Genomic DNA, 9,161 nt, shown 5'->3' on the forward strand with positions numbered 1-9,161 from the left:
AACCTTTGCTCTGATACCACCTGATAACGACCAAACCTCGTGGCGAGATCCGATCTGTTGTTGCGGTCCGACCTTTCACGACACTCGACCTTCAGCAGTAGTAACCTCTCGTCCGCGCACGCGATGTACGCGAAATAGAGGGATTGAACCTTACGATTTAGCACGAGAAAACCAATCTCGACGACATCACTCACGCGCAAAACAATTTCCACAAAGAGAAATCGCAACAAAGAGGTTTTCTAAAGCTTCCTCCAAAACTTAGGGATTTTTAGATAGCTTCCCCCAAAACTCAATACGGGTGTCTACCCTAAAAACACATCGTGTTTATTATCAAAATATAACCTGTCCATACATTGACAGTACTATGGCTATTTATACTAGTATAGCCGACCCATCTAACAAGAATTACACGCACGCAAGATTTCCAAACATACTGGACTCCTACTTGATTTAAACTGATTTGCCTTTTATATCTTGGCATGTACCCAAAAGACCTACTATAAATAACAATTGACTCTGGTACTATTTGTGCGCTTGTGAATATAGTTTTTCTAGCCGGTGGCCCCCATCCAGCTTCCTTTAAACAAGCTATTCCAAAGTAGTAGTAGCAGCTGCCATGGACACCTTTGTTATTCTTATTTCTTTGGTTTGCATGGACGTGTACTTGGCTCAAGTAAAACAAATCTCCTCCCGATTCCCATGTAAAATATCTAGCACTCAATTCTGGTTGATACACACACGTACATGTCACATTAATTAGCTCCTCCTCATCCTTGTTTTTAAGCTTCATGTAACTTGACACGTACAGATCTCGGGCCTCTAATTCATTGACCTGTGCCAAAGCCTCATGATCACTGAAAACACTAGCATTACTCATGGCCACATCATCCTCTCCCCCTTGAAATGAAATCGTCCTCGGTTTCGAGTTAATCTCATCAACAATATTATTATTTGTAGGCTGAACAACGACCCTAAAAATATCAGCATCATCAACCTTCTTGTTTACTTCCGATTCAGCTTGAGTAGTATCTCGCTTCTTGCGATCAGCCATACATTTCTCCGATGTATATGAGTCAACTGGTAGAAATTGTCCCTTCCAAACAAACGAAAATTCCCCAAGAGAATGATAAGTTAATTGTCTCTTGTCTGTCCATGGTTTTCCTAGTAGTAGAGAGCAAGCATGCATGTGCATAGGAAGCACGTCACACATGACCAGATCATCATATCCAGACAAAGTAAATTTTACCTCAACACGATGCTTGATCATGACAAACTTGTCCTTCCACCAAAGCTCATATGGTTCTAGATGTTCAGTTAACGGCAAGTGCAAAGTATCAACCACAGTCTGACTCACCAAATTCATATTGGAATAGCAATTCATCAATGTTGAACAACTCGCTGGCCCTACACGCACACGCGTAAAGCATTGGTACCACGGCAAAGCACGCAATGGATCCTTCTCCACCGTCATCATCATTTGCGAGCTACAATCTTTTCTCATGATAAAAACAATCTTCAATAGTAACTCGAAGAAAAATATTGTGTCGTGAAAAACCTTTGCTCTGATACCACCTGATAACGACCAAACCTCGTGGCGAGATCCGATCCGTTGTTGCGGTCCGACCTTTCACGACACTCCACCTTCAGCAGTAGTAACCTCTCGTCCGCGCACGCGATGTACGCGAAATAGAGGGATTGAACCTTACGATTCAGCACGAGAAAACCAATCTCGACGACATCACTCACGCGCAAAACAATTTCCACGAAAAGAAATCGCAACAAAGAGGTTTTCTAAAGCTTCCTCCAAAACTTAGGGATTTTAAGATAGCTTCCCCCAAAACTCGATACGGGTGTCTACCCTAAAAACACATCATGTTTATTATCAAAATATAACATGTCCATACATTGACCGTACTATGGCTATTTATACTAGTATAGCCGACCCATCTAACAAGAATTACACGCACGCAAGATTTCCAAACATACTGGACTCCTACTTGATTTAAACTGATTTGCCTTTTATATCTTGGCATGTACCCAAAAGACCTACTACAAATAACGATTGACTCGGGTACTATTTGTGCGCTTGTGAATATAGTTTTTCTAGCCGGTGGCCCCCATCCAGCTTCCTTTAAACAAGCTATTCCACGTAAGAGACGTCTTAGTGCCTGCAACCTTGATTGATCTGGTGGTCGTGGTCTCCCAAAGTAGTAGTAGCAGCTGCCATGGACACCTTTGTTATTCTTATTTCTTTGCTTTGCATGTACGTGTACTTGGCTCAAGTAAAACAAATCTCCTCCCGATTCCCATGTAAAATATCTAGCACTCAATTCTGGTTGATACACACACATACATGTCACATTAATTAGCTCCTCCTCATCCTTGTTTTTAAGCTTCATGTAACTTGACACGTACAGATCTCGGGCCTCTAATTCATTGACCTGTGCCAAAGCCTCATGATCACTGAAAACACTAGCATTACTCATGGCCACATCATCCTCTCCCCCTTGAAATGAAATCGTCCTCGGTTTCGAGTTAATGTCATCAACAATATTATTATTTGCAGGCTGAACAACGACCCTAAAAATATCAGCATCATCAACCTTCTTGTTTACTTCCGATTCAGCTTGAGCAATATCTCGCTTCTTGCGATCAGCCATATATTTCTCCGATGTATATGAGTCAACTGGTAGAAATCGTCCCTTCCGAACAAACGAAAATTCCCCAAGAGAATGATAAGTTAATTGTCTCTTGTCTGTCCATGGTTTGCCTAGTAGTAGAGAGCAAGCATGCATGTGCATAGGAAGCACGTCACACATGACCAAATCATCATATCCAGACAAAGTAAATTTTACCTCAACATGATGCTTGATCATGACAAACTTGTCCTTCCACCAAAGCTCATATGGTTCTAGATGTTCAGTTAACGGCAAGTGCAAAGTATCAACCACAGTCTGACTCACCAAATTCATATTGGAATAGCTATTCATCAATGTTGAACAACTCGCTGGCCCTACACGCACACGCGTAAAGCATTGGTACCACGGCAAAGCACGCAATGGATCCTTCTCCACCGTCATCATCATTTGCGAGCTACAATCTTTTCTCATGATAAAAACAATCTTCAATAGTAACTCGAAGAAAAATATTGTGTCGTGAAAAACCTTTGCTCTGATACCACCTGATAACGACCAAACCTCATGGCGAGATCCGATCCGTTGTTGCGGTCCGACCTTTCACGACACTCCACCTTCAGCAGTAGTAACCTCTCGTCCGCGCACGCGATGTACGCGAAATAGAGGGATTGAACCTTACGATTTAGCACGAGAAAACCAATCTCGACGACATCACTCACGCGCAAAACAATTTCCACGAAGAGAAATCGCAACAAAGAGGTTTTCTAAAGCTTCCTCCAAAACTTAGGGATTTTTAGATAGCTTCCCCCAAAACTCGATACGGGTGTCTACCCTAAAAACACATCGTGTTTATTATCAAAATATAACCTGTCCATACATTGACAGTACTATGGCTATTTATACTAGTATAGCCGGCCCATCTAACAAGAATTACACGCACGTAGGATTTCCAAACATACTGGACTCCTACTTGATTTAAACTGATTTGCCTTTTATATCTTGGCATGTACCCAAAAGACCTACTACAAATAACGATTGACTCGGGTACTATTTGTGCGCTTGTGAATTTAGTTTTTCTAGCCGGTGGCCCCCATCCAGCTTCCTTTAAACAAGCTATTCCACGTAAGAGATGTCTTAGTGCCTGCAACCTTGATTGATCTGGTGGTCGTGGTCTCCCAAAGTAGTAGTAGCAGCTGCCATGGACACCTTTGTTATTCTTATTTCTTTGGTTTGCATGGACGTGTACTTGGCTCAAGTAAAACAAATCTCCTCCCGATTCCCATGTAAAATATCTAGCACTCAATTCTGGTTGATACACACACGTACATGTCACATTAATTAGCTCCTCCTCATCCTTGTTTTTAAGCTTCATGTAACTTGACACGTACAGATCTCGGGCCTCTAATTCATTGACCTGTGCCAAAGCCTCATGATCACTGAAAACACTAGCATTACTCATGGCCACATCATCCTCTCCCCCTTGAAATGAAACCGTCCTTGGTTTCGAGTTAATCTCATCAACAATATTATTATTTGCAAGCTGAACAACGACCCTAAAAATATCAGCATCATCAACCTTCTTGTTTACTTCCGATTCAGCTTGAGCAATATCTCGCTTCTTGCGATCAGCCATATATTTCTCCGATGTATATGAGTCAACTGGTAGAAATCGTCCCTTCCGAACAAACGAAAATTCCCCAAGAGAATGATAAGTTAATTGTCTCTTGTCTGTCCATGGTTTGCCTAGTAGTAGACAGCAAGCATGCATGTGCATAGGAAGCACATCACACATGACCGGATCATCATATCCAGACAAAGTAAATTTTACCTCAACACGATGCTTGATCATGACAAACTTGTCCTTCCACCAAAGCTCGTATGGTTCTAGATGTTCAGTTAACGGCAAGTGCAAAGTATCAACCACAGTCTGACTCACCAAATTCATATTGGAATAGCAATTCATCAATGTTGAACAACTCGCTGGCCCTAAACGCACACGCGTAAAGCATTGGTACCACGGCAAAGCACGCAATGGATCCTTCTCCACCGTCATCATTTGCGAGCTACAATCTTTTCTCATGATAAAAACAATCTTCAATAGTAACTCGAAGAAAAATATTGTGTCGTGAAAAACCTTTGCTCTGATACCACCTGATAACGACCAAACCTCGTGGCGAGATCCGATCCGTTGTTGCGGTCCGACCTTTCACGACACTCCACCTTCAGCAGTAGTAACCTCTCGTCCGTGCACGCGATGTACGCGAAATAGAGGGATTGAACCTTACGATTCAGCACGAGAAAACCAATCTCGACGACATCACTCACGCGCAAAACAATTTCCACGAAAAGAAATCGCAACAAAGAGGTTTTCTAAAGCTTCCTCCAAAACTTAGGGATTTTAAGATAGCTTCCCCCAAAACTCGATACGGGTGTCTACCCTAAAAACACATCGTGTTTATTATCAAAATATAACATGTCCATACATTGACCGTACTATGGCTATTTATACTAGTATAGCCGACCCATCTAACAAGAATTACACGCACGCAAGATTTCCAAACATACTGGACTCCTACTTGATTTAAACTGATTTGCCTTTTATATCTTGGCATGTACCCAAAAGACCTACTACAAATAACGATTGACTCGGGTACTATTTGTGCGCTTGTGAATTTAGTTTTTCTAGCCGGTGGCCCCCATCCAGCTTCCTTTAAACAAGCTATTCCACGTAAGAGACGTCTTAGTGCCTGCAACCTTGATTGATCTGGTGGTCGTGGTCTCCCAAAGTAGTAGTAGCACCTGCCATGGACACCTTTGTTATTCTTATTTCTTTGGTTTGCACGAACGTGTACTTGGCTCAAGTAAAACAAATCTCCTCCCGATTCCCATGTAAAATATCTAGCACTCAATTCTGGTTGATACACACACGTACATGTCACATTAATTAGCTCCTCCTCATCCTTGTTTTTAAGCTTCATGTAACTTGACACGTACAGATCTCGGGCCTCTAATTCATTGACCTGTGCCAAAGCCTCATGATCATTGAAAACACTAGCATTACTCACGGCCACATCATCCTCTCCCCCTTGAAATGAAACCATCCTCGGTTTCGAGTTAATCTCATCAACAATATTATTATTTGCAGGCTGAACAACGACCCTAAAAATATCAGCATCATCAACCTTCTTGTTTACTTCCGATTCAGCTTGAGCAATATCTCGCTTCTTGCGATCAGCCATATATTTCTCCGATGTATATGAGTCAACTGGTAGAAATCGTCCCTTCCGAACAAACGAAAATTCCCCAAGAGAATGATAAGTTAATTGTCTCTTGTCTGTCCATGGTTTGCCTAGTAGTAGAGAGCAAGCATGCATGTGCACAGGAAGCACGTCACACATGACCAGATCATCATATCCAGACAAAGTAAATTTTACCTCAACACGATGCTTGATCATGACAAACTTGTCCTTCCACCAAAGCTCATATGGTTCTAGATGTTCAGTTAACGGCAAGTGCAAAGTATCAACCACAGTCTGACTCACCAAATTCATATTGGAATAGCAATTCATCAATGTTGAACAACTCGCTGGCCCTACACGCACACGCATAAAGCATTGGTACCACGGCAAAGCACGCAATGGATCCTTCTCCACCGTCATCATCATTTGCGAGCTACAATCTTTTCTCATGATAAAAACAATCTTCAATAGTAACTCGAAGAAAAATATTGTGTCGTGAAAAACCTTTGCTCTGATACCACCTGATAACGACCAAACCTCGTGGAGAGATCCAATCCGTTGTTGCGGTCCGACCTTTCACGACACTCCACCTTCAGCAGTAGTAACCTCTCGTCCGCGCACGCGATGTACACGAAATAGAGGGATTGAACCTTACGATTTAGCACGAGAAAACCAATCTCGACGACATCACTCACGCGCAAAACAATTTCCACGAAGAGAAATCGCAACAAAGAGGTTTTCTAAAGCTTCCTCCAAAACTTAGGGATTTTTAGATAGCTTCCCCCAAAACTCGATACGGGTGTCTACCCTAAAAACACATCGTGTTTATTATCAAAATATAACCTGTCCATACATTGACAGTACTATGGCTATTTATACTAGTATAGCCGGCCCATCTAACAAGAATTACACGCACGCAAGATTTCCAAACATACTGGACTCCTACTTGATTTAAACTGATTTGCCTTTTATATCTTGGCATGTACCCAAAAGACCTACTACAAATAACGATTGACTCGGGTACTATTTGTGCGCTTGTGAATTTAGTTTTTCTAGCCGGTGGCCCCCATCCAGCTTCCTTTAAACAAGCTATTCCACGTAAGAGATGTCTTAGTGCCTGCAACCTTGATTGATCTGGTGGTCGTGGTCTCCCAAAGTAGTAGTAGCAGCTGCCATGGACACCTTTGTTATTCTTATTTCTTTGGTTTGCATGGACGTGTACTTGGCTCAAGTAAAACAAATCTCCTCCCGATTCCCATGTAAAATATCTAGCACTCAATTCTGGTTGATACACACACGTACATGTCACATTAATTAGCTCCTCCTCATCCTTGTTTTTAAGCTTCATGTAACTTGACACGTACAGATCTCGGGCCTCTAATTCATTGACCTGTGCCAAAGCCTCATGATCACTGAAAACACTAGCATTACTCATGGCCACATCATCCTCTCCCCCTTGAAATGAAACCGTCCTTGGTTTCGAGTTAATCTCATCAACAATATTATTATTTGCAAGCTGAACAACGACCCTAAAAATATCAGCATCATCAACCTTCTTGTTCACTTCCGATTCAGCTTGAGCAATATCTCGCTTCTTGCGATCAGCCATATATTTCTCCGATGTATATGAGTCAACTGGTAGAAATCGTCCCTTCCGAACAAACGAAAATTCCCCAAGAGAATGATAAGTTAATTGTCTCTTGTCTGTCCATGGTTTGCCTAGTAGTAGATAGCAAGCATGCATGTGCATAGGAAGCACATCACACATGACCGGATCATCATATCCAGACAAAGTAAATTTTACCTCAACACGATGCTTGATCATGACAAACTTGTCCTTCCACCAAAGCTCATATGGTTCTAGATGTTCAGTTAACGGCAAGTGCAAAGTATCAACCACAGTCTGACTCACCAAATTCATATTGGAATAGCAATTCATCAATGTTGAACAACTCGCTGGCCCTACACGCACACGCGTAAAGCATTGGTACCACGGCAAAGCACGCAATGGATCCTTCTCCACCGTCATCATCATTTGCGAGCTACAATCTTTTCTCATGATAAAAACAATCTTCAATAGTAACTCGAAGAAAAATATTGTGTCGTGACAAACCTTTGCTCTGATACCACCTGATAACGACCAAACCTCGTGGCGAGATCCGATCCGTTGTTGCGGTCTGACCTTTCACGACACTCCACCTTCAGCAGTAGTAACCTCTCGTCCGTGCACGCGATGTACGCGAAATAGAGGGATTGAACCTTACGATTCAGCATGAGAAAACCAATCTCGACGACATCACTCACGCGCAAAACAATTTCCACGAAAAGAAATCGCAACAAAGAGGTTTTCTAAAGCTTCCTCCAAAACTTAGGGATTTTAAGATAGCTTCCCCCAAAACTCGATACGGGTGTACCCTAAAAACACATCATGTTTATTATCAAAATATAACCTGTCCATACATTGACCGTACTATGGCTATTTATACTAGTATAGCCGACCCATCTAACAAGAATTACACGCACGCAATATTTCCAAACATACTGGACTCCTACTTGATTTAAACTGATTTGCCTTTTATATCTTGGCATGTACCCAAAAGACCTACTACGAATAACGATTGACTCGGGTACTATTTGTGCGCTTGTGAATTTAGTTTTTCTAGCCGGTGGCCCCCATCCAGCTTCCTTTAAACAAGCTATTCCACGTAAGAGACGTCTTAGTGCCTGCAACCTTGATTGATCTGGTGGTCGTGGTCTCCCAAAGTAGTAGTAGCAGCTGCCATGGACACCTTTGTTATTCTTATTTCTTTGGTTTGCACGGACGTGTACTTGGCTCAAGTAAAACAAATCTCCTCCCGATTCCCATGTAAAATATCTAGCACTCAATTCTGGTTGATACACACACGTACATGTCACATTAATTAGCTCCTCCTCATCCTTGTTTTTAAGCTTCATGTAACTTGACACGTACAGATCTCGGGCCTCTAATTCATTGACCTGTGCCAAATCCTCAGGATCATTGAAAACACTAGCATTACTCACGGCCACATCATCCTCTCCCCCTTGAAATGAAACCATCCTCGGTTTCGAGTTAATCTCATCAACAATATTATTATTTGCAGGCTGAACAACGACCCTAAAAATATCAGCATCATCAACCTTCTTGTTTACTTCCGATTCAGCTTGAGCAATATCTCGCTTCTTGCGATCAGCCATATATTTCTCCGATGTATATGAGTCAACTGTAGAAATCGTCCCTTCCGAACAAACGAAAATTCCCCAAGAG

Source organism: Triticum urartu, chromosome 2A (genome assembly GCF_056163025.1).
Source record: "Triticum urartu cultivar PI428250 chromosome 2A, HENAU_Tu73, whole genome shotgun sequence".
NCBI classification, from domain to species: domain Eukaryota; kingdom Viridiplantae; phylum Streptophyta; class Magnoliopsida; order Poales; family Poaceae; genus Triticum; species Triticum urartu.